Here is a 26,052-nt window from a genome sequence, read left to right as displayed (position 1 = left end):
CAGATGTCAAGAGAAATATCCAGAAACAATGCACCAAGCTGTATAGGTGGGGAGTTAGAGAGGGCTTGGTCAAACCTTGTTTCTTACTTTTTATCCAGGGCTCCCTATTTGGCAGTCACTGGATCAAGCAGCAGTATTGGTGCTTTCTACAGTTGCTGTTCTTCAGGCAAGGGATGTGAACGCTGAAGAGTTCTCCAGCACAAAGCCTGGTCCTAATCTTCAAGGCCTTAGCAATCAACGCCTAGCAATCCTACAAGAATCTTTCTCTGTCACTAACTCAGCAAACCAGCTGGGTTCACAGGAAGAAATTAATTTTATTAGAGAAAGTTTGCAAGGGCCATACATCTAAGCCTTTCAACTGAGACTGGGGCAGAGTCAAAAACAGCATCCACCCCACATAGCATGGAAAACTTCAGCACCAGATAGCAGGCTGCAGCACTGCAGAGTGCTCTGGGGATCAGAGCTCAGAGTGCAGGGCAATTCTGCAAAAAAGGATCAGGACAAATGAGACTGATGATGCTAAGCAGCCAACGCCTTACCCTGTCCTGTAAGACTTTCTCTAACAAGGTTTGCAAGGTTTGTCTCGAAATAGCCAACAATACGACTGACCAGCATTTGCATCACAGCATTTGCATCACAGCATTTTACAAACAGCCCCTGTACCTGCTTGCTTTCCAGGATTTGGGGAGTGGGGGTGTGCTAGAGTGGATGACGACATTTTTCCTGTGGCACCAAGGATCTCTGAAAGTGTCTACATATCAAACTTTGCCAAGAACGTGCCTTTTGTTCCTTCTTCTGCTTTATTTCCCTTTAATGATAGCTTTGCAGTGAATCCCATTTGTAAGCAGCTCAAATAAATGCAAATTTTATCTTGTAAGCAATACCCTCCAAAATACTACTACAACCGAAAATAAAAAACTAACAGCTAAAAGGCACTGGGTCTTCCCCAATGCCCTCATATCCCCAGGGTACTCGATGGCTTGCTATTATTATATACGGAGCACCTTGCAGGGTATTTGGCATTATAAATATGTACTGTATTGAAATATATAGCCCAAGTCCCCAGGGCCCTACATTCTAATTAGAATCAGAGTTGTGCAAATAACTGATTTATTTGGGTTGCTGACCAAACTGCGAACACTGAAAGGAAAAACAACACCTACGAGTTTTATAAAATGGGGTAGCCATTTGTTTGCATTAGATACGTTTCAATTAAAGCAGACTTTGTTTCAAAACAAAACCAGGAATCTTGTTTAGAAATACAAAACCAATTTTTTTTTTGGTTTTCCAAAATATTTCTCTTTTAATTTTTTTCCCCCAGTTTGTTTGTTTTTCATACTTTTGGATAACCCATATCCAAGACTAGCAGCTTTCAGTGAGTAAAATATTATGCTCAACAGTTTTACCCAGATCTAAATCTAAGGGCTAAAGTTTGAGTCCATCAGCTCCAGGCTTTGCTAGGGAGGTGCGGAGGCAGTCTAGCCACTGGACATTGGTGCTGGCTGCTGGAGGGAGCCTGATGGTGAACCTCAGGCCAGCAGAAGGTTGCAGGAGCATAAGAAGAGGGCTCAGACACAGGAGATGGCTGAGGTTATGGGCATGCTCCTGCATACCTGTGTCAGCCTCTCTGGGGATGGCTCCTAACTCTTTGTAGTTAGCAACTGCAAGCAGCAGCTTTCTGTCAGCTCTCTTTTCCAGCGTACCAGAGCAAACCAGCCCTCACCGCAGCCTTCTGTAATATTCATTCTCCACGGGAAGAGACGGTATGGCTCCCACACACACAACAGTGAATTACCTGCCTGACAAATGCAAATGGGTTTGACCAGGGAGGCAGGGGATTTGCCTTCATTCCTTGGTTCAGCCCCTGCCCGTGCATCCAAGGAGAGTTATTTCATTTCCTTATGGTTGTCTCTCTGTCCACACTTTGCCTCTGCTGTCTCCAAGCTCTTCAGGTTTAGATTTGCCTCCTGAAGTGTGTCTGTACGGCACCTAACACAATAGATTGCTTATCTCAGCTGGGGCCTCCATGATTTATTTATCTTATAAATAACTGCTTGACTGCAGTCAAATCTCTTTTTAATGCCAATAGTTTCACTTGCATATATTTAGTAGTCCATCATGGGACCATCAGTTTCTTTTTAATTAATTACTTATTAATAGAGGTAAAATATGAACGGATAGCAAGTCTAGATTTTTCCTGTTTCATCAATTCCAGTGCTAAAAGAAAGCATCTTGTTTACAGCTACTAGAAACCAACGGGGACATGTACTGAATGAAGTCTGTCACCTAAGATCCCCTTGGCACTTTTATGCCCCATTATCTGGGGACAAACCCATTCAGCCCTCCAGGGAGGGCAAGGTAGCTGGGTTGAAAGAACCTCCAAATTCTCTGTGCAGAGGTCTGGCCATAAAATTACAACCAACATGAATAGGAAATGCAAGTTCCTAATGTATTCCTAGGGCAGGTCTGTAAAGAGGTAGAAGCAGTTTGTGAGGCAGAAAGAAATAATTCTGCTTGCCTGGGCTTTGGAGACCCTGTACCCCTTATAGGGCCCACTCGCTTACCCCGAAGACGACTTTAGAACTCGTTAGAAAATAAACAATCCAGAAATAGAAACGAATGCACCATGACGAACCCTTCAAGTTCGACACACAGCACCGGGGCTGGGGGTGGGGAGTTTTTTCAGAGCACACGGGGCTGTCACTGACAATAAAGTCAGTCACGTTTTTAAAACACTGGGGACGGAGCTGAAAATGTGCCCCATTATGCCTTGAGATGTACTCCCTGGGTACAAAAGGTGCGTGGGTTACCTCAAGCTCGTGTGCTACTTTGCTGAGATGGTAAAAGGCAGAACAAAGTACAGATGGAGAAAGAAGAAGGATACGCGATTGTATTTGCTCTGTGGGCCCGATCCTCTGTGCCTCAGGCATCCTGGAGTACTATTTCTCTCCATCCTCCCGACAACTGCTCTTTAGCAGGCAAAACCACGCTGCTGCTGACAGGCTCCAGGAGACAGCAGTGCAATCTCGCAGCCTGCACGCCCGTGAGGCTGAGCCTCGCCCGCAGCCTCCTGCTAGGGGACTGTTTAAGGCTTCCCAGCCCTGCTGCTCATGGCCGAGCTCTGTCCAAAAACCTCCTCTGCAGGCAGCGATTCCCCTCCCTGCACACTAATGCCCCTGCTCCCCCTTCCACACCGTGCTAAAGGAGCAATTCTTATAATCAAAAATAAATCCTTCTCCCTGCCGATTGTACTTACTGGCCATTGCTGCCATCTAGCCAGAAGCATCACCAATATTCACAGAAGCCTTCAGCCTGTTTGTTTTCCCTCTGCTGCTGGCCTAGCAGCAGGGATAAATGCCTCCCTTGTTACTCACTACCTCCATGGAGGCATTTGTAAACTTTCATAGAGGCTTCCTTTTTGGTTTGTTTTGTTTTCAACAGGTGACAAAATACTGTACAAGTGGAGTTGCTCTGGGGACACGAACAGGAAAATGGAGATCTGGTGCAGCTGCAGCTAAAAAATGGGAAAATTCAATATAAAGGTAGCTGATAAGAGACTGCTAAAAAGAGTGAAGAAATGTTTGATAAGGGGTATTTAGCTTTTACTATTATTATAATTTTGACTTACTCCTGCAAGGTGGTTCTAGCAGAATAATTTTGTCTATTTTGTTATCATGCCAAATTTTGGCAGGTGTTACTGGGGGAAGGTTGGAAGTTTACTGAAGAAAAGTTTCTGGATGTTATTGGAAAGGGATTAAGAAGTTGTTGACTCAAGCTAGCATTGAAGGTCACAGCTGAGGGACTCTGGCTGGTGGTACTGGACTTGGTGAAGGAGGAATGATAAGGATGTAATTTCAGAGAGCTCCCAAGTTCAAATTTATTCTTCAAAGAATTTGTTCCCAAAATTCAGTAGTGGAAATGTTCATACTGAAGGGCTCACTCTGCAGCCATCCCTTCATCTCCTTTCAGTACACATGGCATGAGATACGATTGCAAAAGAATATTCCAAGAAGGATATTTAGAAACATTCAGATGGGGTTTCACAGACTGCTTTCTGCCTAAAATTCAGCTCTAAGAAGCCAGCTGAAACTCCCTGCACTACAGGCATTCACTTCTCTAGACAACGTGGTTTCAGAGACACGGTCCCAGCAACATAATAAGCAAAAGGCGAAGCACAATGGGTAAAGAGAAAATAAATGTGACTGCGTCATAAAATAAACCAATTGCTCTCTGCCCATAATGTTCAACCAAATAAAAGACTGGAAAGGAGGAATACAATGAATATTTGTGAATCAAAATTTCTGCTACTGTACTTACTATTCCACACAGGGAAGAAAAAAAAAAAAGTTGTATTTTACTTCCCTGATTTTTTTTCCCCCACTAAATAGGGAGGTTTCATGGGTATTCTAGAGTAATATTCAGCTGTGAATCCAATTTATGCAGTGGGATAGGATTAAAAAAGGAACAGAAGGTCTGGATTCTGAACCTGCTCTAACAGCTTTGATTTGAATACAACCCAAGTCTTGAAATGGCTTGTTTTCCACTTCTGGTTTGGAGCTGGTTGAAATATTGCCACAGTAGCACTTCCTGTAAAATTTTTGTCCAAGATTCTCATTATTTGGAACTAAACTCTAAAGATTTTGGCACCATGAAATCCAAACAAAACTCCGCTCCTGACTCAACTGGCCCAGGAGTCAACCCAAGCTTAATCTGGTTCTGGGTCCAAATCCAGCTTCAGCCCATTTCCATTGTTATATAGATTATGCCATAATACCACCTCCAGCTTCAGGATTTATAATGCCTCCTCGCAGGATGCATATTTGTGTGTAAATACATAAATCACATCAGATAAACAAAGAAGACATGCCAGAAAACAGGAGGGGAGGGAAGAGGAGAGATACCTACCAAGCAGTTTGTCTCTAAAGTGTTGCCAGTTGTGAAAGGACTTGACGTGCTAATATCCGCTCATTCAGACTCTTACAGACATGCTAAGAGCGTGACGGCTGGCAGGCAGTGCATTTAAGTGCTGTTACTGAGGCCCCCAAATATTGACAGAGTGCCAGACTCTGAGAAACTATTGATGTATGCAGCCGGCCGCTGCTCCAGACACCTCTCAGACAGAGTCTTTAAATGTCACAGATTAATGAATTTTCATGAAATGGAGAATGAGAGAAAGAATTAAAAAAAAAAAAATATCCCACAGCACCAACATGAAAGCATCTTTTATCCCTACACAAAATTCTGCCCTCAAGCCTCCAGATTCCTAATAGATTGTAACAGATCGTGAGCCAGCAGTAGATGCAGGGTCAAGGAAGGTAGACCCTTGAGATCATGCAGAGCATCCTCAAAAAAAGCCAAAATGAGAGATGATCATTCCCAAGGGGGAAAAAAAAAGAGGGGGGCAGATCCTATTTTTATTTTAGTCAAACCCATGGGTTACACAGCTTAAGGGGTGGAATTGGTTACATGGTTCTTATTTGAGGTTCAAATGGGGCCAAACTGCGAAGTTCAGATGTTGCCTTTGAAGGACTCTGACTTCAGAGTCATTCAGATAGACAGCTGCACTTGGACCCTCTCTTAGTACTTGATTCTGTGTTTGATCTTACCCAAGAAATAGGCAGTTACGATAGAACATCTTTATGTCATCAGATAAACTAAGTATGCTGATTATTTATCTTTTTTCATTTATATCAGTGAACTCAAATATGTATGAAAACTTCAAATATCATTAAAATGTAATAATGCAAAATGTGGTTGGAGCGTAAATGACAAATCTATGCATAAGACAGCACTTAAAGAGGAAGGAAGTGAAGGGATCATGTAGATGATGTATGCAAAGGTAAAAATGGGCCATTTATAGCCAACCATTAAAAATGCAGCTTCAGCAAGCCCCTCTTCACACAGCCACTGGGAAGCAGGGCTCCACATGCCACTTGCTCGGTTGTTTCCAGGGGCATGGGCTTTGATTCCCACAAGGCCCAGCTGCCCTCTCTGAAGGGCAGCATGATCTGGTGTGGGATTACCAGGTTGAGGAGCAGGAACTATACCCAACATGGCCTTGGTGTGCGGGGCTGTCTTCGTGAAGTAGGCTGCATGCATCACAGAATCACAGAATCACAGAATTTCTAGGTTGGAAGAGACCTCAAGATCATCGAGTCCAACCTCTGACTTAACACTAACAGTCCCCACTAAACCATATCCCTAAGCTCTACATCTAAACGTCTTTTAAAGACTTCCAGGGCAGCAAAACATCCCTTAGCTTCAGCAGCACAGTGAGACGCAGTGGTTTTCCACTTACATTTTTTGCTGCAGAAAAGGCAACATTCTTCACTGAAAAAATTTCTCCTAAGTATCCTTTCTATCTGGCCACACAAGGCTTTGTTGACCACAGCAGCTATAAAATCTCACTGTATGTAAGAACAGGGACGAGCACAAGCAATGTTCAAGAGGAGCTTGCTTTCACATCATCTTGTCAGGTAGGTTATTTGGGACTACCTTTGCCAAAGCAAAAATAAAAATAACATAAATAAATAAATAAATAAATAAAAAAAAAGACTGATTTTTTGACTGTTAGGGCAACTGGAAACAAGTATAAGGTCTTTGAATTAAAGCTCCAGCTTCTGATGACTAAAAATGCTTTGTGTTTTGAAAGCCAACAGGCTCCTTCAGGTTGGCACTTGTGGTAATCAACTGCAACATGGACTACAGCAACCAGCCATTTGCTTCACCCACTCTTGCCATCACCTAAAGCAGGCTTTCCCTATCACCACACATGCCATGACTGCCAGCAGGCTCTCCAGCACTGTTATCCTGTACCCGTAGCTCTACAAACAATGTGGAGGAAGGAGCAAGCAGCCATCCTTTGCAGATCAGCCAGGGGGAAGGCAGAGCACACACGCATGTAAAAGTAGATGACACAAATGACTGATTAAGTATATGAGAAGGCAAAATGTCAAAGCCTTTCTATTCTGAGAACAATCTCTATACAAACAAAGAAAAAAATCAATATAGATTTTCACACAGGGAAGTATTTTACACATCATTGAAAGCTTACTTTTAAACAGTACTTTTTCTGGAGGGTTTTTAAAGAGCCTAACATTACTGCCCCTTCTGGCCTTCCCTGTCTCCTCACACACTCCCTTTCCATTCTCTTCTCTTCCTCTCGCTCTTTATTAAAAAATAACCAAGGAACTGCTATTAAACACTAACCCAGTGGTTCTCTCGGTCCAGAAGCTCCTCTTCAACAAAGGCCAGCACTGGTTGTACTGAAGAGATGCAAAAACCCCTCTTTAAAAAGATAAAATTCTAAGTAAGCATGTTGGAAAGGGAGCAAGTGGGGCAAATTTCTAACTTACTGCAGGGATGGATACGTTTTCAAGAAGGCTTTGGCATTTTAATTAAATGAAGGGACTGCATTAGATGCAACAAAGTCTTGTTACTTGTCTGAAGTTAGGCAAGATGCTTCTCTCCCTGTCTTTCTTTGCAAATACGAGTACAACAACAACAAAGAAAAACAGGCACAAGTCTTGTCTCTGTTTTCTCTCTATGCTGTAGGTGTTACAACAGCCATATATTAATTCCATAAATTCTGTGCTTTCTCCAAGACTGGGATAATAAAAGTGGGCAAAAATTTGCAAGAATTGGAAGTACTAATAGTTACACAAAATTAAATAAATTATAAATGCACACAAAATATCAATTGCAAGGGAAGTAATAGGATAAAAGGTGTTACAGAATCAAAGTTATTAGGTATGAAAGGGACCTTGGAAGTTCTTGAGTTCAAACTCCTTCATCTAGTCTAGGGTAGTATCAAAGGCCATCTCCTTGATCTCATCTCCTCTCTTTGACTGTCTCCTTATGCTTTTGATCAATTAATTAATTCTTTGTAATAATTTCTAATTACTATTTTCTAACTTCCATCCTTTTCTTTCCTCTCCTCTATGTGTGCACACATCATAGACCACAACTCGCTTGCACGCACCCCTGCTTCTTAAAAGTCCCACCTCTTCTGCTGACTTACTGCTCTCCTAATCAAAAGGGCAGGAGGAAGCAGCCAGGATTCATTCTTCTACCTTTCTCCTTCTCTCTCCCTCTCTTTTTTCAAATGGCATAAATGTCAACTTTCTAAAAGGATGTTTGGCATAGCTGAGTTCAGTCATGTAATGTACAAAGTCGGCATGATCAAAAGGTTGCAGGGCTGCCCACTGCTAAAGAAGAAGAAAAAAAAGGAAACTGGGATCTCTTCTGAAGTGTGAAAGAATGCGTGAGCCAACTGTTGCCACTGGAAACACCATGTCTATTAGCAGTGGCAGTGGGTCTGAAACAAGAAAGCGTAGGTCCGAATTCCAATTTTTCCTAAATTCAGAGCTGTTTTAATCTGATTTTCCTCCCTTAGAGAAACAGGGATATACAGAGCTATGGAACTGAATGCTTTTATTCTGTGCGTTGTTATACAAAAAGACTACACCTATGTAAAAATACAGCAGTTGTTTTTATAGACAAAGTTGCTGAAACTAATCAGACAGAACACGGATCCACACATCAAAAATACACAGTCTTTCTGGTGGTTTTATACTGCTATCTCTCACCACAGTGTGTTCGTTCTCATTCTATCCACCATTGAAAAAAGCAGAGATTATTCCTCCTCTCCACATAACCAAAATCATTTTGATTTCATGTGGAAACTGGTTTGCAATTGTAGGGTGCTTCAGGATTGCTAAACACATGCTCACATACTCCTCTACGTTTCTGATGCAATGCTTCTGGTTTTATTCAGCCATCCTATTTGCTCCACTTTGCTGCGCCCCTGTGAAAATTTTTACATCTTCTTACCTAATGTCAACATTAGAGAACACTCCAGCTATGCCATGGACTCCTATGAAATGCCTGAACTCAGTGGCCCAAAAATCGGTGGTCCAAATACTCAGCATTAATAATCTCTACATGAGCCATGACTGAGTTTTCTAGCCAGAAGATAACCCAAAAATGTAGACAGAAAAGCTCATCATCAATATCCATTTAATAGAAAAATCTTAATTATAGATAGCTTTCAGTCCCAGAACAGTAGACAGGAACTTGAGATTAATTCCCCCTATGACAAAGTATGTGAACAATAACCAGAATTTGTAATCAATACCCAGAGGAGAGAACATCCAAATTGTAACAGGGATTTGGGATTCATTCCCAGAGGACGTAATATATGATTTGGAGCAGGTAGACTGGGATTAATTTTTGATTATGAAATATTTGAACAGCAATTTTCAACTTTTAATGAAGAGAGGACGTGGACACCACAATTAATATAATTTCTAAGTCTCTCCATCATATTTCAAGACACAAATGACAGATCACAAACAGCTGTTCGGGTTGTATACAAGTTAATGTGGGAGTGCCACCTAAAGGAAAGTGCACTAGGATGGGACTCTGGAGAGAGGCATGCAAAGGTAAGAGTTGCAGTTCATTTCTAATAAAACTTGCTTATTGAAAATTCTGCATTAGAATGAATTACTCTGTGTTTGCTGACTGTACATGGATAATCTTAAGTCAGAAAACATCGGCACAAAATCATAGCTCTTCTTCTGCACTAGGAAAAATTTAAAGGTGTTCAAAGGAGAAGGAATTCTTGCTCTGAAGGAAAATTTCAAAGCAGAAGTATGCAAGTCAAAATATACAGAATCTCAGCATGTCCTGGAGGAGAATACAATCAAAGTTTGTAAAGTTACTTAGAATATAATAAAATAGCTAATTATTTACCTAGAATAAAGATCACAAGTGAGCTGTGAATCTTATCCTTTTCTGTTAGCTTTTCCAAAATAGTTTTCTTTATGTTTTCCTCACAGACCAATGAGTAATTTTAATGATAATGAGCTACATCTGTAGCTATGTAAGATAAAGCAAATTTAATCTGCCTGCATATTTTGCCATTTATGAGTTCATGTAACAAATTGATGCTTCAGGATGGCAAGCTGATCATTGCAGGAGGCAGAAAGAAGCTGGCCTCCATGTCCAGTATTGCTCAGTTGGGTAGATTCAGTATCCAGAGGAAAAAGGCCTTCCCCAGAAGCAACCTTCAGATGCAGGACTAATAATAAGATGAAACAAAAGCCTTTTTTATGCTCAGCAAATACTCCTAATTTATCTTTCCTATCTTTTAAAAGATTTTAAAAGCTGCTGGGATTTCTGGAATTGGTGATTAACTCTTTCTTTTTACTCGTTACATAATTTTTTTTGAACTTTCACTAGAAACAGCCAAGCCAGGCGGTATTCCTTGTGGGGCTACCCCTCTCCCCTAAACCCTCAGATTCACATCTGCCTATGGATCATTTCCTAACCCTCCAAAATTATATACAAGTATTCTGTCTCTGCCAGACCCTATTAATCATAAACTTCTTCTCATTTCATTTCAGTATTAAACTCATCTTGTTCAAATCTCTAATTTTCCACAGTGACAGAGGAGTTCTCTATACATCATTCAGCTCTATTTCCTAGATACGTTCAGAATTACAAAATTCATTCAAGCCCATCTGATCTCTTCTCACTAAACCTTCTGCCTTCCACTGACTGACAGAGAAGAATTAGCCTTCCTCCTGTCAAGTATACATCTTTCCTCACAAAAGTATGTGAAAACACATCCAAATACAGCCAGTGACTCAGCGTGCCCTTGTACTTGTGTCTTTGCTCTACAGAGCACTCAATTTTATGGAGCAGCAAGTCCCACTGATACAATATCAAACAGACTACTAATATTTCTAGAGTAAAAACAGCTGTAGCATTCCCTACACCACGGGGTATCGCATGTTGAAAGCACCAATGTGGATGAAGTGGCACTGTTTGCACCGCTCATTCTTGGGGAAGCAGGAAGTCTCACAATGAAGTCATGCTCCGGAGTGACACCGCTGAGCCTAATACATCACAGGTCGTTTTAAGTCATTAAAAAGTAAAAATTGCCAACCACAGTTATCCTCAGTGATCCTATCTAATATTAAACCCAGATGCAGATTTCAGGGTTGGGAAGAACGAGTATGTCAGATAGTCTCCCTTCTTTCCTTGCTGTAACAGTGCCATCCGTTTCGTTTTTAACCCAGTGCCACAGCTTCTCTACAGTTTTACAAAGAAACAGCAGCACTGTGCCAGCAAAACAAACGATGGTACTGCTGTAGTGGACAGAGATGGGACCAAAAGAGCACTCAAGCCACTCTTTGAGCTTTTTGGTGAGCCAGGGATTCAGCAGAAACAATGACACCACCCGCAGAAGCTATGTGGCACAAGAAGTTTGGTGCCAGGCAGAGTCCTTTTTCTCACACAGGGTCTAAGAGACTCAGGCTCCAAAGAAGCAAGCTTCTTCACCATGACACGAGACCTGCAGGGCCCTCCACTGCCACGTTCACACCCAGGCTACACCACCTCTTCTGGCAAGTTAACCAAAGCATCTAGTCCAGGAGACTTGGAGTCAGTGAGACTTCATCAGGGCTTGGTGTTACGTTAGTCACCTCACCAACCTCTGCCTCAGTATCGCCAAGCATGAATTAGTTTTTGGCACCTACCAGTTCATAGGGTTGATATCTTTCTAAGCATTAGACAGACAGATTGATATTTCATTTTAGAGAACACTCTCTATTCTATTATACTTTTGCTGATTGGAAAGCAAACAGACTCTGTAGCAGTATTGCTTGACTAAAAACCTGTAGAAGAAATTAAGTTGCAGTCTTTTGCAACCAGAATCTGGAAGGGTGTCCCATTGTAATATTTTCAAAGAGAAGTTGTGCTTGCAGTATGTATGTGCATATGGTGTTTATGAATTGTTTTTTAACTTTAGATATTTTATTCATTTTTCCACATGCTACAAGTAGAACACACATCTTTGTTGGACAGACACCAATACAGTAACACAGCTTTAGATTTCAGACACTCAGGATTTAGTGGGACAAAAGGCTACCCTATCTTCATGCCAGGACATCACGTCCTGAAATTAGGACACATGCCATCAGGCAGTCAATATCTCACTAAAGATATGCTGCCCTCAATACATTCAGTTATACTAAACGAAGGAAACTGTAACCACTTCCAGTTATTCCATACAGAGATAAGGACCATGAGAACTCTAAGTCTTGGCATCCAGCATCCTATTTTGATTACACTGTATTGTGGGATCTGCTGTTATCCACAGTTTGTGGACTTCATTTTTTTTTTTTTCCCACTTGCAGTATGTACACAGCCAGCATAAAAACATCAGTCATAACAAGGTTCAGAAGTCAATAAAGTAGAGAGAGGAAGGTGGGTAAGGAACGGCACAGAAAAACCTGGCTTGTTCTTTCTGAAAGCGAGTCAGAAAAAGCACAGACCCTACTGGTATCTGCATCCTTGGTCCCTGTAGTCAGCAACACAGAGTTCAAAATTCACTTCTCCCATTTACACTGTGTGCATGCACAGAAGTTTCTCTGAAGAATACTTAATGCATGTTCTCTAGGATAACGGGCTAGTCAACCTGAGAAGTGCAGTTTATTGCTCAAACTCAGATGAAATGCAAGCGTGAACAGCTTCCCTTCATACCAGAAAAGTCTGTCCTACTACTGCCATGTCTAATAACTACACAAACCTTGTTTATTTACTTTCAACACTGCTGTGTCTTTGTAAGCCATACCACTGCCATAGGATTCACAGGATGGTGGCATTTAAGAGGGAGAGGCAGTGGTTTAATCAATTTTCCAGAAAAAAATAACTCCGAAACCAAAATAAAGCATTCTTGATGAAGAATGGAAACACTAATGTTATAACCGAGTAGTTTTTTTGTAATTTAACATGCTGAACAATTATTCTGGTAAGTGCAATGTAAGACTGGACAGACTGGTTCAGAGAAAATAAATAAATACTCGTTCTGTTCCCAGTAGCAATTTAACACCTCTCTTGCACACCAAGGTCTCAGACACACTGAGTACAAAAAAATACTTCTTTCCCACCATCTGAAAAAAAAAAAAAAAGGAAAAAAAAAAAAGAGAGAGAAGAAAAGGGAACCAAAGATTAAAATTTACATGGACTTCATACGCTTCAGTTTTTAGATATACAAATTAAAATGCCTAAGTTGGTATATAATGCACATGATCCTAATGATTCTTGTCCAGAGCCCTACTGAAAGTCTCTTCCTGTGGCTGGGATAAAGGTGAGGTCTCTTGACAAGCTATAATGAACGGTTAACCTCACTTTCCTGATAAAATGCAAACGCTTTCTGACTTCACTCTTTTTTTGAAACAAACCTAAGCGGTTGAAATACCTGAACTTCTGTCCACATGGCTGCTGCTCTGTGCATGAAAAAACAAAAAGGAAATTCTCGCTCAGGTGTATTGGGCACTGCTGCTGGCAGGTTTGGATCTGCTCCCCAAATGCACAGATTCAGGGCAGAACCAAGTCATCTCCCCCACCACCGCTGCCTCTTCAGTGGCACACCAGCCCCAGGGCTGTGCGCACGGATTTGAGGGAGGCACGGTATAAATAGGAGATGTGCCGTAGCCCTGCGGATCACAGGTGGCACAGCACATTTATCTTCGCGTGTGCCAGGCTGGATATCTACAACGTACAAGTGGGAAAGGTCAGACGTGTCAGCTACGATGGCAACAAACAGCCTCACCAGCCAGCACAGGTGCATTCACCTCTTGCTGCTCGCGGTGCTTGAGGCACAGCTTGGGAGCACCGGGCATCACGTCCCACCACCGAGTGCCACCGCCCCAGCCTGGGACGCTTGCTCCTTCCCTGGCTGCTCCAAAGGACGCTGTCTGGGCTGCATCCTGCAGCACAGGGGGCAGATAACGCCCGTATTTTGGAACCGCTCTCTTCAGGGGCCGTGGAAGAGATGTATTATTTATAGGCACACGGATGAAAACATTAAGTACGTACATAGGGGCCCGCATGCCCGCCGGGGAGGGGCAATTACTGCCAGGCAGTAATTTCAGTCTGAAGTTCCTATGACTTAAATAGCCACTTGAGCTCTGCTCTCGCAGTTTACGATGTCAATAGACCCCCTAAATGAAATTACAGCCTTCTGATACGCAGCAGGGTAGCTTTTCTTCACCGTGTAATATACGCGGCCGGGAGAAATTGCACTATATATGGAGTTTCACTAAAGCAGAGTTTATCATAAGAATGTTCCCACTAAAATATGATTAGGCTTCTTGTTTGCCGGATAACACATCTAATGAATCAGGGTGTGCATGATAGCCATGTTTTGTGAACTCAGACACATACCCTGAGGTGAACTGGGCACTCCACCGCCTCAAAGCACCAGCTATTTCATTCCCACCGTAATTTGCACCTGCTTTGTTTTGCCAGCAGCACAAACCCATGCTAGCTCTGGAACTTGCGTCTATTCTAGGAGCTTGAAACATGAACAGGGGGAAAAACAAACAACGCAGCACCAGGGGGATCTATGCACTGGATTTAAAGGGTTTTAAAGCATGTCTGAGCATCGCTAAATGGGAAGAAGTTTTCCCTTCCCTCGAAGAAGCCCCATAAGGTCAGAAAATAGTATTTCCACATTACAGATGGGCAAGTAAGATATAGACAGAGGTAAAGGCTACAGAGTGACGGAGCTGAGATTCATGTCTGCCAGAGACCGTTCTGTTTCCCTTTGCTCTTATTACACTGTTCTTCCACACCCCTTTTCCCTGCCCAGGTCAGTAAGAAAAGCCTTCATTTTCCAACTCGTACACCTTGTTTTTCCTTTAACCTTCAGCTATGATGATGAGTTAACTGTTCTAATGCTCCAAGTAACAGCACAGCTTTGGAGCTGATCATCAGTGGTCCATGGCCACCTTCCCTGGGTAACTTGCAAATCATAGAACGGTTTGAGTCGGAAGAGACCTAGAGACCTAGGAAGATCATCTAGCTCCATCCTGCAAAATCCCTTTTACTTTCATAACTTTCCCTCTTATTTGACTTCAAATCAAGCTTCACTTTCTTTTCTGATTTACAGAAAGTGAAAATAGTGTTGTTTCAATTTTGTGGCCCTAGGAAATAAGCCATTGTTTGTCTTCTGGAAAAAAAATCAAAACCATTAGTAATACCTTAAAAGGGGCAAGATACTCAAAATGAAGCAGTTGCTTTTACTATAAAACCTGATTATCAGTATGGCTTAAGTTCTCGTTCCAGTACCTACGTAACTGTGCATCTTTATCATCACAACCTTTTCTGTGCTTTGTTCTTGCCTGATGCAGTCAACAGCACAAACACATCACATCAAACACAATTGGTGTGCTGGTTTGAAGGCAAATGAAAGGCTACCATTTGCTCTTTGATTGTGTCAGGCAGGAAACGATACCTTCCCCACCTTACCCATGGGTAACACGGGGAGGTTTAACTCAGCAGGACTTGTTCAGCACTTTGCGATTACCGGTTGGAAGGGTAACTAAAATGGTTGCCAGTGGAGGCAAACAGGGCACTTGTAAAAGAACATTCATTTTGATTTTCTAAAGCAATTATGGCAAACTATTACATGGTAAACAAAGAAGTTACTACTAATGAGACAGTTTATCATCTTACTGTCCCAGAGCGTTAAAACAGACAGTCAAAATATGATTTGAAATTGCAGATTTTCACCCTAATGATTTTAGACCATAGACAAACCATTATAACCTTGGACTAGAGTCAATAAGCAGCTTATACCATAATAAGAAAGACTGCTGATTTTCTCCACACTGTTGTACATAAATACCAGTGAAGACAAGTTCCTTTACCTCCGCAGAGACTTGCAGAATACATTAATTAAATAATTTAAACACCAAGAGGTTTAGAACAACACAGAGACTCTTAAAAAAGAAATAAAACACTGTTTTGCCTTCTTGGTGGAAGTCGCCCGAGTGACAGCCCTTGACTACCGTATATCCAGAGAACAAGTGTTACATAGGCAGAAGTTTGAAGTTTCAGACATTTAGCGCTGTGCTTTGAGAACTTTCCATTTCAGAAGTACTTATGTCTTTCAGACTTACACTGCCTGGAGGGAGAAAGTAAATCAGAGATAAGCTTCAAAGATCAGACCCAAAAGTGTGTGTGGGCGTTCAGTATAGCCCATTTAGAGAAAAGAAAAAATCCATTATATTTCTGCCTGTGATGTGAACTGCCTGAAAGTTTGGGATGTTCTGATCTGTCAGCTTCTTTGAGTACACTGTAAAAAGGTGATGCAAATGCCAACTTTGGATCTTAACATCCATTTAGTCAAAAGCAGGGACCATTTGGATTAGGGCTTCGATGGATGTAAAGATTACTCTGTGTGTGCATACGACTCTTTATTGAGAAAATTGGCCGGCCTAATTGTGGGTTTTGTTAAGAAGTAGTTATTTAGTTTAGGTTCAGGGAGAGGTTCCACAGTCGCAGTGCACCAAGAGAAAGAGCTAACCCTCGCTGCTCAGTGCTGAAGGAAATCTCTAGTCATCTTATGGGTCTGTAGGTGAAAAACAAAAGAGGAGTTCACAGTTTTCTATGGTTCTAACGTAAACCCAAAGGAAACTCAGAGGTTTTGTCTATGCTCCATCTACAGTTTTTGGGCTTAGTTAAACGTTAAGCTGAAACTGAAACACTGAGAAGGACTGAGAACCCCACATGGATCACGACCAAAGAAAATATTTGCAAAAATTGCCAAGCAGTAAAACCGCCAAGTCTTGCATGGCTTTACTTACTGGTTAGAAGAAATAGCAAGTACTTTAATGGGGCTTGAGTTTCATCTGACAGTAAGGTCGATTCCAAAGTCAATGGCAAAGCCTCTGATAACTCCAGTGAAAGACTGGTCAAAGCCAGACTTTGTATGCTGTCCTTAACAATTTGCACCGGCCGTGAAACCAGGGAAAAGCTGACTTGATTTCCTCTGTGTGTCACAGGTGAACAGCAGTGTTTGGAGAAGGGGTATCTCCAGAGGGGTCAGAGATGTGTGTTTGTTGATACACCTAGTGAGTGAATCCAAGTCAAAAGCAAGACTACGTGGAGAAGAACACCTTCTAATTAATACCACATGTGAGATACATTGGTGCCATTAAACATTTTGTTCTTTTGCCAGGGACAACATGTTTCAAAGAACAGGATAACACCTCAAAATACAAATATTTTGACTGCTACTCTGTGTTTCTTATATGCCTACTTTGTTAACAGTAGAAAGGATTAGTCAAGAAATGATTCATTTCTTCAACTCAGATAACATGGGAGATGATAAAAGATGAATGGAACAACCCACGCGCTGCCCTGGCCTTCTTTAGCACTGCAGCAATGAAAGATTTACAGAAGCGATACATTTAGCTGGGCAGGAGAGGACAAAAGGAGACCCTGAGTAATCTGGGCCTGGAACCAGAGACGCACATCCTATTCCTTTTTTCTTTCACTGGCTTTCCCATGCAGCCTTGACCAAATCACTTCGCTTTCTGTGCCTCAGCTTCCCTATCCATCAGCTGAAAATAACTGCGTAAGTGCCTCGATGCCGGTTGAGATACTTAATTCTTTAGTTGCCAAAATTTTGTAGGTGAAGTTTTCCACAAAAACATTTTTTTTTCCTGACTGCCAGTTCCCCATACAAAGGGAAAAGAAGGGAATTGAGAGAGTTAATAAAATAAAATAAAATAAATGCAACCCTTCCCTCCCCCTCGAATGGACCAGCAGCCTATAAACCAACCAGTTCTTCCTATTCCCAGAGGTGGCTTCCGCAGAAGCATTTTCTTTTACTATGCATCCACTGTAGAGTTTCTTTTCTGCTTGGCTGGGCAATCAGGTATTCAGAGCATAATGTAAATGCTCAGAACACAGAGGCATGAAAACTTGCCAGACAGAAACTCCAAGCGGAGGATTAACGCTTTTTTTCCCCCCTCTCCCATGCCCTCCCTTTCCCAGCTCGCCCGGCCCTCTCTCATCAGCGTCGTCCCCCATGTGTCCCCTCCCTGTTCCCCCCATCCCTCATCCCCAAGCCCCCGCACCTCGGGAGCCGCTGCCGACCCCGGCCCCCCGCTGGTGGCGGCGGGGACACGGGGCGCAGCCTCCCCCTGCCCGGAGCTCCCGTCCCTCGGCTGCTCCCAGCTCCGTATCCCTCTGTGGTCGCTGCCGATCTTGTTTTTAAAAGCTTTAAAAAAAAAAAAAAAAAAAAGGAAAAAAAAAAAAGGCAAAGCAAAAACCAAAACAAAACCCAACCAACAAAACAAAACACCACAACAACAACAAAAAACCCTTTATTTCCTGCTTTGCCTCGGCGGCACCGAGAATAGAAGCCTTGACACATCAAATTCTGGGAGCTCACCACTCACCAGGGCTGTGGTTCCTGGTCCAAGCGGTGACGAAGGAGAATCACCTCACAGTCTCTGGAGAGTGGCAAGGCTTGGCTGCTAAGCGCGCCCCGCGCCGATGGGCTTTTTGAGTTCACTGTGTTCCAGAGCGAGTGCCGAGGCAGAGAAATTAGGGAGGGGAGAGGTGGGAAGGAAAATCACTGGAGCCTCTTATGATCAAACTTCCACTAAGCAAGAGGAAATGTCTTATAAATAAACAACAGCAAGAGAAACAAAAAAATCCATCCCGTCCTGCCAGAGGAATGTACATTATTGTCTCTCGACGGAAAACTTTACACCGCACCAGAAGGCAAGAAAGCAGCCATGTCTCCCGAAGCTGCCCTCCCTTACTGGGGAGGAGGGAGGGAGGGAGGGCAACACAAACTTTAGGAAAAAAAAAATTAAAAAAAATATTGGGAAGTTCATGCGATTTCCCAGTAGACAAACAAAACTGTCCAAATTCAACAGATGTCACTGTTCCAAGGTTTCACGCAGTGCTAAATTTCTTTAGAACTGCTCATCGCCTCGCCGTTCGGACAGATTCGGGGAGGAAGTTCAAGGCAAGGGGAAGGAGGAGAAGGTCACGGTATACATGTGTGTGCGCACATATATGCGTGTCCATGTCTATTTATATATATAATATCAACGCTTTATGCATTTTATGATGCATAACTATAAGAACATTATATATAAGCTTTTTTTTAAAAAAAATACATACATGAACTTCTCCCACACCTCCTTTTGAGGCTTATGGGCTGGAGACCTTCTGCCTTCGCTCTCATCTCACAAGGCTGGAACTGACGCCTACACAAAGCTCACATCGGATTGCACTGCAGGTCACAAGTGACACGAATTTGGTGATTTCAGTACAGTCCCTAGCTTTGCAAAAACTATTGCGTGATTTGGCACAATGCACGGCAAATAGCAGTCTCTTTATGAGGAACCACAGATGGCAACAGAAAGCGTAATTCAAATAATTTATCAAGCATATTTGGAGACCTAGAATGGGGGGATGGCCTGAATCTATGAGAAACCAGTATGCTACAAGTCATTATTAGGGAGCTTATTAAATCTGCCTGGCATGTACAGCATTAGAAGATCACGGATTGCTGATGGGAGCCGAGATGCTTGGCAATGCTGTGTTTTGGGTCACGACTAGAACAGCAGAGTACAGCAGGAGAGGAGTCACTTCAAAGGAGAAGGGGGACAAAAGACTAAAAGATCATGAGATGCTGGAAATGTCTTGGCAGTCCCAATTTTCACTTTGTTTCTCGGGGACTCCTCCGTTTGAGACAGAGCTGCAATGCTTAGTGTGTGTAGTGCTCATCCATACATCTCCCAGATCTCAGTGTCCCAAATCTGAAAAATATTCCCTAGTCTGTTGAATACCTGAGGACTACTGTATGCACAAGACACAAATGAAAACATGTTTTTTAACCTGATTAGCTTTACATCTCTGCGTTCCTGCTGGCGAAGCAATGCTGTCATTGATTTTTGTTAGCAACAATCAGTCACGAACGCAGGTGGATAAGGCAGAGATACGCTTAAGACTGAAGTACAGTTGAAAGAAAAACTTGAGAGTATTTAATGCAAAATTTATAATAAATCACAACTCTGTCAGGCTCACATCTTTTGGGCAAGCTCTTGTTAAAGCATTTCTAGATCTACAATACCAAGGTGATCTTCATAAAACAAAAGAATTTTCAAGAGATTTCTTAAGACAGAAAAATCAAAGTGACATCACCCATACAACACCTGAGGAGCTGTGAGAAGGAAGGAACTCAACTCGATTATACCAGACTGACTGGTAAATTGTAAATTTGACCATCTGGCTCTTACATGCTAAAACCAAACAATTAAAAACGTGTAATCTGAGTCCAAACATCCTTTCTGCCCAACACTATTCACAGTAAAATGACCGACCTAAACCCAAGGTCAGTTTAGCAGCCTGATAGCTGCAGCTTGTTACCTGTACTCAGATATTTCAGTAAAAATCCTCAAGGAGAAGCTTGGCAAGGGCTTTACTAGCCCATAGCACGTGTTCAGATTACAGGGATCCACAGACAGGCATGTGTCCCCTTCTCAACATCCATGTGAAGTGCTTCAAGGCAGCACCATAGCTGACTCCATTCCCCAAAAAGGGAGAAGCCCCAGAAGCCGATGGCTTCTGCTCTGTTTGAGCAGCCACCAGCTGATCTAATCTCATGAGAACTGTTTTGCTCATGTATTGGGTTGGCTCATCATTCACCTCTCACTACCGCTGTGTTTACTAGCATTACCAGGAATATTTAAGATAATTAAGAAAATTTCAAGCACTTTCAAGTGAAACCTTATTAGTGAGGGGTGCCCGGAGAACGAGGTGCTCAGAAAGCAGCAGTGCACAGAGTATAATGGAGCAGAATTTGAAAAAATAATTCCTGACCATGCCCAGTAAAACCTTCCCCATTTCTAAGCAGGAACCACGATTAGCAGGCTGATCAACTGACCTTAGGTTCCCAATAACTTAAGCTGCCTTTAAGGGATTTACATAGATGAAAGTGAAGGCAGTATATGGCCCTCTGTGTTTAATAAGTCATTTGCTAAACAGTCCAGAGATCAATAGCAGACATTAAATTAAGCACTCTGGCATTCTGATTATTTAGTATCATTAAGCATTAGGGATGCCTGAACTATAAAAACAGGGAGCAGAGAACCAAATGAAATCTTCCATTAAAAAAAAAAAAAAGAAACCTATGAGGTTTCTAAAAAATTAGACTAAAAAAAAAACAACAAAAAACAACACATGCAGCAAACAGATCACGCAACTGTGATCAAAATCTCAGCAAATTCCAACTGTCTGCCTGTCAGCACAGACTATTTCCATTACAGACTTCAGGAGAGACTCTGAATTGTGCCGCTCTTGTTTCACTACCGTTAACAGTGGCCGCTGCCTCAGAACTGCAAAATAATAAGAGCCAGGAGGACAATCATTTTCCTCCGATTTTTTATTTTGACATTTCCCATTTGTGCCCTTTTTCAAAGTTTTAATTTGGTAAAGGCACTTTTCAGCCTGTCTTTTAACAGGTCACTAATAACTTGGGATGCAAGATCTCATATTTCATTTTTTTCTTTTTCTTTTTCTTTTTTTTTTGCTGCTGCCATCACTAAATATTTCATTTACCTTGAGTACAGCAGACCACTCCAGAAGATTTTATTTATTTTTTCTTTCTGTAAGAGTGTTTACAGACCAGTTTTTTGCAATTCATTATTTTGCATTTGGCTGGTTTGATCCTACCTGTTAAAGTATCAGACTGCCTACAGAAATATTTTCACCGCTTATATAGTTCGGCACAGTAACTGTACTGACATTCCTTCTTGGGACCTGACTTCAAATAATTTAAATTTAATGTATTTTAAAAGCTTTAATTAGGTGACACCTACAACACATGCTTTATCTAGACAGTATTTTGTAATATTCATAACAGTGTTACACACAGAGATATAGATACTTACATATGTGTACACACTCACATGTATATATAAAGAAAATAATCATGGTTTTATTTCTCCCTCCTGACTTGGCTGTTAGCTCTTGAACACTAAATGTGTTTGGATGCAGTTCTACACACACACACACACACAGCTAACCAGAATCCTTTTAAGAACAACAGCACAACCTGTGGGTTTCTCTGCCTGCCTTATATAGCCCTAGAGAGGACAAGCCTCCAAAGGCTCTCCCACACCTTTGCAAAGAAAGGGGGAAGAAACCCACCAGAGGCTTGGAGATACGACTTTTCTCCCCTTGTTTCTCCATACAGCTAGAGACTTGAGACTAGACCTCGGGAGCAGCTGCTGATAAACACACAGAGGTTAATTCTGCTTTTTGCTCCTTTAACCCCTGTTCCACCTTTGTAATCCCCCTCGAGGAGAAAAGATAGCAAGATGACACGGGTGACACAGCCAGGCACATGCGGCAGGCTGGGCAGCACTACAAGTGGTGTCGTACTATGGCACAGCTATCTCTGGACTCCTGGGTTTCCAAGGATTTAGAGACAAGTCTCCTTCGCTCCTGTCAATCCTGTCCTCCAAAGTGAACGCTTGAAGGATCTCTGCAAGGTAAGCTTCATGGCACTTCCCATCAGCTCTCCCCTCTGCTGTACGTTCCTCTGTGTAGGAGGAGATGCACAAGCTTTGGCAGTGGATGCAAAGAGAGATAGAGCAGACGAGAGATAAACAGAGAAAGATGAGATAAACCTAGTGGAAAAGTCTTCTCCAGATGTAGCATCCCTATCTATAAATAGATAATCTACTAGTGTCCTCCAGATGCAAACACAGGGTTGAGATTTTTGTTGTTTTCTTGTTTAGTATAAAGCAATTAAAATGTAACAGCCTCTCTAAATATTCCTTTATTAAAAAAATAGGTCATGGACACAGAAGCAGTCAGTCATGGTTTGGAGTGGGCAAGCAAACAATTTTCATTTGATTGTGCCCTTGTTTTTGTAACTAGCTTTTCTGCTGTGACCCGCTATACTTACCCTGTCTGCTGCGCTAACCAGCAACATGCCTTTTTAATCTGCCTTCCTGGGGTCTGCATTTGATTACAGCATTCATGTTCTATTTAGATTCTTTTGAATCATGCCCTGTGGTGCTAGCACGAAAGGTGTTATTTATAAAATGAAATTCTGTTGTATTGCAACTTGGATTCAAAGAGGACAAGTAATATTAAATACTTACTTTATTTAATAATATCTTGGATTTATTAACTCAATTTCATTACAAGATTAGAGATGGTAACCTGGAGGGGGTTATTAACTAATAAACAGGCCTCAGGCAACTTCGCCCCATATAAAATAAAATAAATAAAAATACATATATATGCATTTAAATTACTTCCATTCTGAGGGGCCAGATACACACCTCTAGCTCAAAAGAACGGCTTTCTTGACAAATGGCGTTGCGGAGAGATATTGGCTGGAAATCACTAAGCTCACAGTGCCCTTAGTACAACGAGCATCCGTACACAACAGCTAACCCGAGTGAGCGACCCCATTGGGTTGGTTGCGCCACGTGGGCTGAAGGCTACCACTCAGCTTTGACAGATCTGATACAGGCTGCAGTTATTTCAAAGCACTGTGGGCAGCACATTAGAAACTGTGAAACCGTGCCAATCCATCTGACCCTCCCTGACTTCTCCTGTACCGCAGGGCTCACATTTGTAGGATATTCCGCAGCTCTTACTCTCCCAGCATCAGCCCTGCACGTTGCAGGACGTACTACAGGAGATGTGCCTCAAGCACGCAGAGGCAATGTGCTAGTTCTCTCAAAAACAAGCCTCTGAGCTACTGAAGAGCTTCTCTTTTCAGAAGGAGAGAGCACAGAAGTTCCTGACTTTGTATACAGTATGATGTGGCTCTATATTCTGATACGTAGCTGTTCGTGGCAGCTTACATTACATTTCGAACTAGTGCATTTTGTATTCAGTAAGATACAGCCTGACTAGCAGCTGAATTTAACCACCTGGCAGCAAGCTGAAACACTTCTGCAAGCATCCCAGCCTACTGATTAAACCCAAGTTAGAAAACTCATAGGAGGCTCAAAGCTCCCTAGAGTACAAGAATATTAAGTTACAACTCTTTGTCCATTTCCTAAACAAAACTAATGAATGCTAATGCACTTAACTCCCTCCTCTCTAAAACACTCCAAGCCCAGGCATAGCTTATGTCACTTTGAACCTGTCAGGTCCATGCTAAAGCCCGAGTCTGATGTGGGAAAATAGGAGAGTGTCAATGTCACAGGTATGACGGGCTGGGAATTCCCACTTGGAGGTGCACGGCTGCTAAAAGCTTTCACCCCACATCTGTTGCAGTTATCTGTGAGTCACCTGCAGTCAGCTTCATTAGACCCAAGGTGTCACTCAAAGAAGACAAGCTATTGCTAGAACAAGAGAAATCAGATTTTTAAGTGTTTGATAGATTAAAAGGAAAGTGTCACGATATGTTAAATGGATATTCAAATACTCTAGGTCCCAGTTTTCAGCTACTTGCACATCATATGCCTTCACGTAAAGCTGGATGCTAGGCAGAGACCAAAAATAAAGGGCGAATGTCTTTTTTTCACTTGTATGGTGTTGTTCACTGCAGTGACTCAGTGAAACATAAAATCCCATGCATGCAGATTATGAAAAAATATAAATATTTAATTAATTCTGTCCAGAAATGGATTTGAATTCAGAGCAATCTCCAAAATTCAGGAGAGAACACCTACAGCATGGTTGTATATAGATATTCCCAAAAGAGAATGAGGTTAAGTAACAGAACTGTATGGAGAAGAGGTTAATTTGGGTCAAAAATGAAGGGAGATTGAGAAACAGATTTATGGTGAAACTTTCAAAGGCAGAAGCAATAATTGCACCCGCAAAAGGCATGTGCATCATTGCTACAAACAAAAACACATGCTTGGACTCTCTACAGGCAATCTGGCATCTGTTTCCCATTCCCTCCCTCCTCCTGACCCTAAGACCTCTTTCTCTGGAATTTTGTTCCATGAATATTCCATAATGCTCCACTCTGCTCCTATTTTCATGAAAAGTCAGTGAAAACGCATTAGCTAATAAATGGAAGTTCACAGCATTACTGTCAATCAGTGGTTGGTTTCCATGAGAATGGAGAGATCTCAACAGAGAAAAACAGTGAGGTACAGGCACAAGTGATATTCAGTCTACATATGTTACGCGTACGGACCACTTTGAAACTACTGAACTAACTTGTTTGGCATTTGATTTATTACCAGGCTCTCTAGGGTATCTATAAAATAAGCCAAATTTAAACAACATTCATTTGGGTCATTTTGCAATGAGGCAGAAACAAAATATATTATTGGGTACGTTAGAAATACTGTAATTCATTCTCATTTTTCCTTTCCTTATTTCTATATGATCAAAACCACCATTAAAAAAGAGAAAAACTGAAGTTTTTTTTCTTTTTTTTTAATTTCATGTCCCCAGGTCTCAAGCAAAGTATAACTATTTCAATCCTAAAATAATTAGTGAGAGAAAATTGTAACTGATAACGTGGATTATAAAAGGAAACAATCTCCATATTGTTGATAAGAGTATGCCACTATTCTTGAAATTAATGCAGCCTGTTTACAATGAACAGGCTAGGAGAGTATACCCCATGATGCAAGAAGTATACTCCGTGATGTAGATTGTTACAAAGTCTACTGATTTCCAAAAGCACCTTTACCTTCTATTATTTTTACCCAAAGTTTCTTGCATCTTCTCTATAACTAAGCAAAGTAATTAAGTAACTAAGCAGGAATTAAAAAATAAAAAACCCTCATAGTTATTCCCACTTTTTTTTAAATATTTTTTTAGGGAATACCAAAACCAGAAATGCTGCAGAAGGTAGTTTTGTAAACTTTATATTAAAAAGGACTCAGTTTTAAAACATACCCAAGTTTGAGACTATTCAGATAAAAGCTGGTTTTATTTCTGATTAAACTTATGGAGAATGAGTTTGTGGCTGGGGGAAGAGAAATAGGGGCAAAAGAAAAAAAGCACCACCAAACCAAAAACTAGCTGACAGATGCAGTTAAAAATAAAATTAAATAAAAAAACAAACAACTAATTCCATACAACTGCTTCAGTGTGACCAATCTCAAGAAGAACAAACAAGTGCTGCAGGGCAGATTGTCTGAACAGTGGATGGAAAAACAGGATGAGAACTCGGGGAGAGGACATCACTGGATTAAGCCTGCATGAACTGACATCACTTGGTCTCTCACAGACCCA

General features: G+C 41.7%; 1 protein-coding gene across 41 annotated transcripts in view; it reads right to left on the bottom strand.

The window, feature by feature from the left end:
• The window catches only part of ZBTB20 (zinc finger and BTB domain containing 20), a 522,330-nt gene that overhangs the window by 190,634 nt on the left and 305,644 nt on the right, over nucleotides 1-26,052 (bottom strand). The window contains exon 1 of one of the 41 annotated variants that reach the window (XM_021273019.4): nucleotides 18,264-18,592. The exons of 39 other annotated variants lie outside the window; for them this stretch is intronic. The gene's annotated coding sequence lies outside the window, so the exon portion shown is untranslated. Of the gene's footprint in view, nucleotides 1-17,939; nucleotides 18,048-18,263; nucleotides 18,593-26,052 lie in introns of those variants that run through there. One more of the 41 variants, XM_027462955.3, reaches the window with a different exon arrangement.

This window comes from Anas platyrhynchos, chromosome 1 (genome assembly GCF_047663525.1).
Source record: "Anas platyrhynchos isolate ZD024472 breed Pekin duck chromosome 1, IASCAAS_PekinDuck_T2T, whole genome shotgun sequence".
NCBI classification, from domain to species: Eukaryota; Metazoa; Chordata; class Aves; order Anseriformes; family Anatidae; genus Anas; species Anas platyrhynchos.
This window is presented reverse-complemented; position numbering and strand designations above follow the sequence as displayed.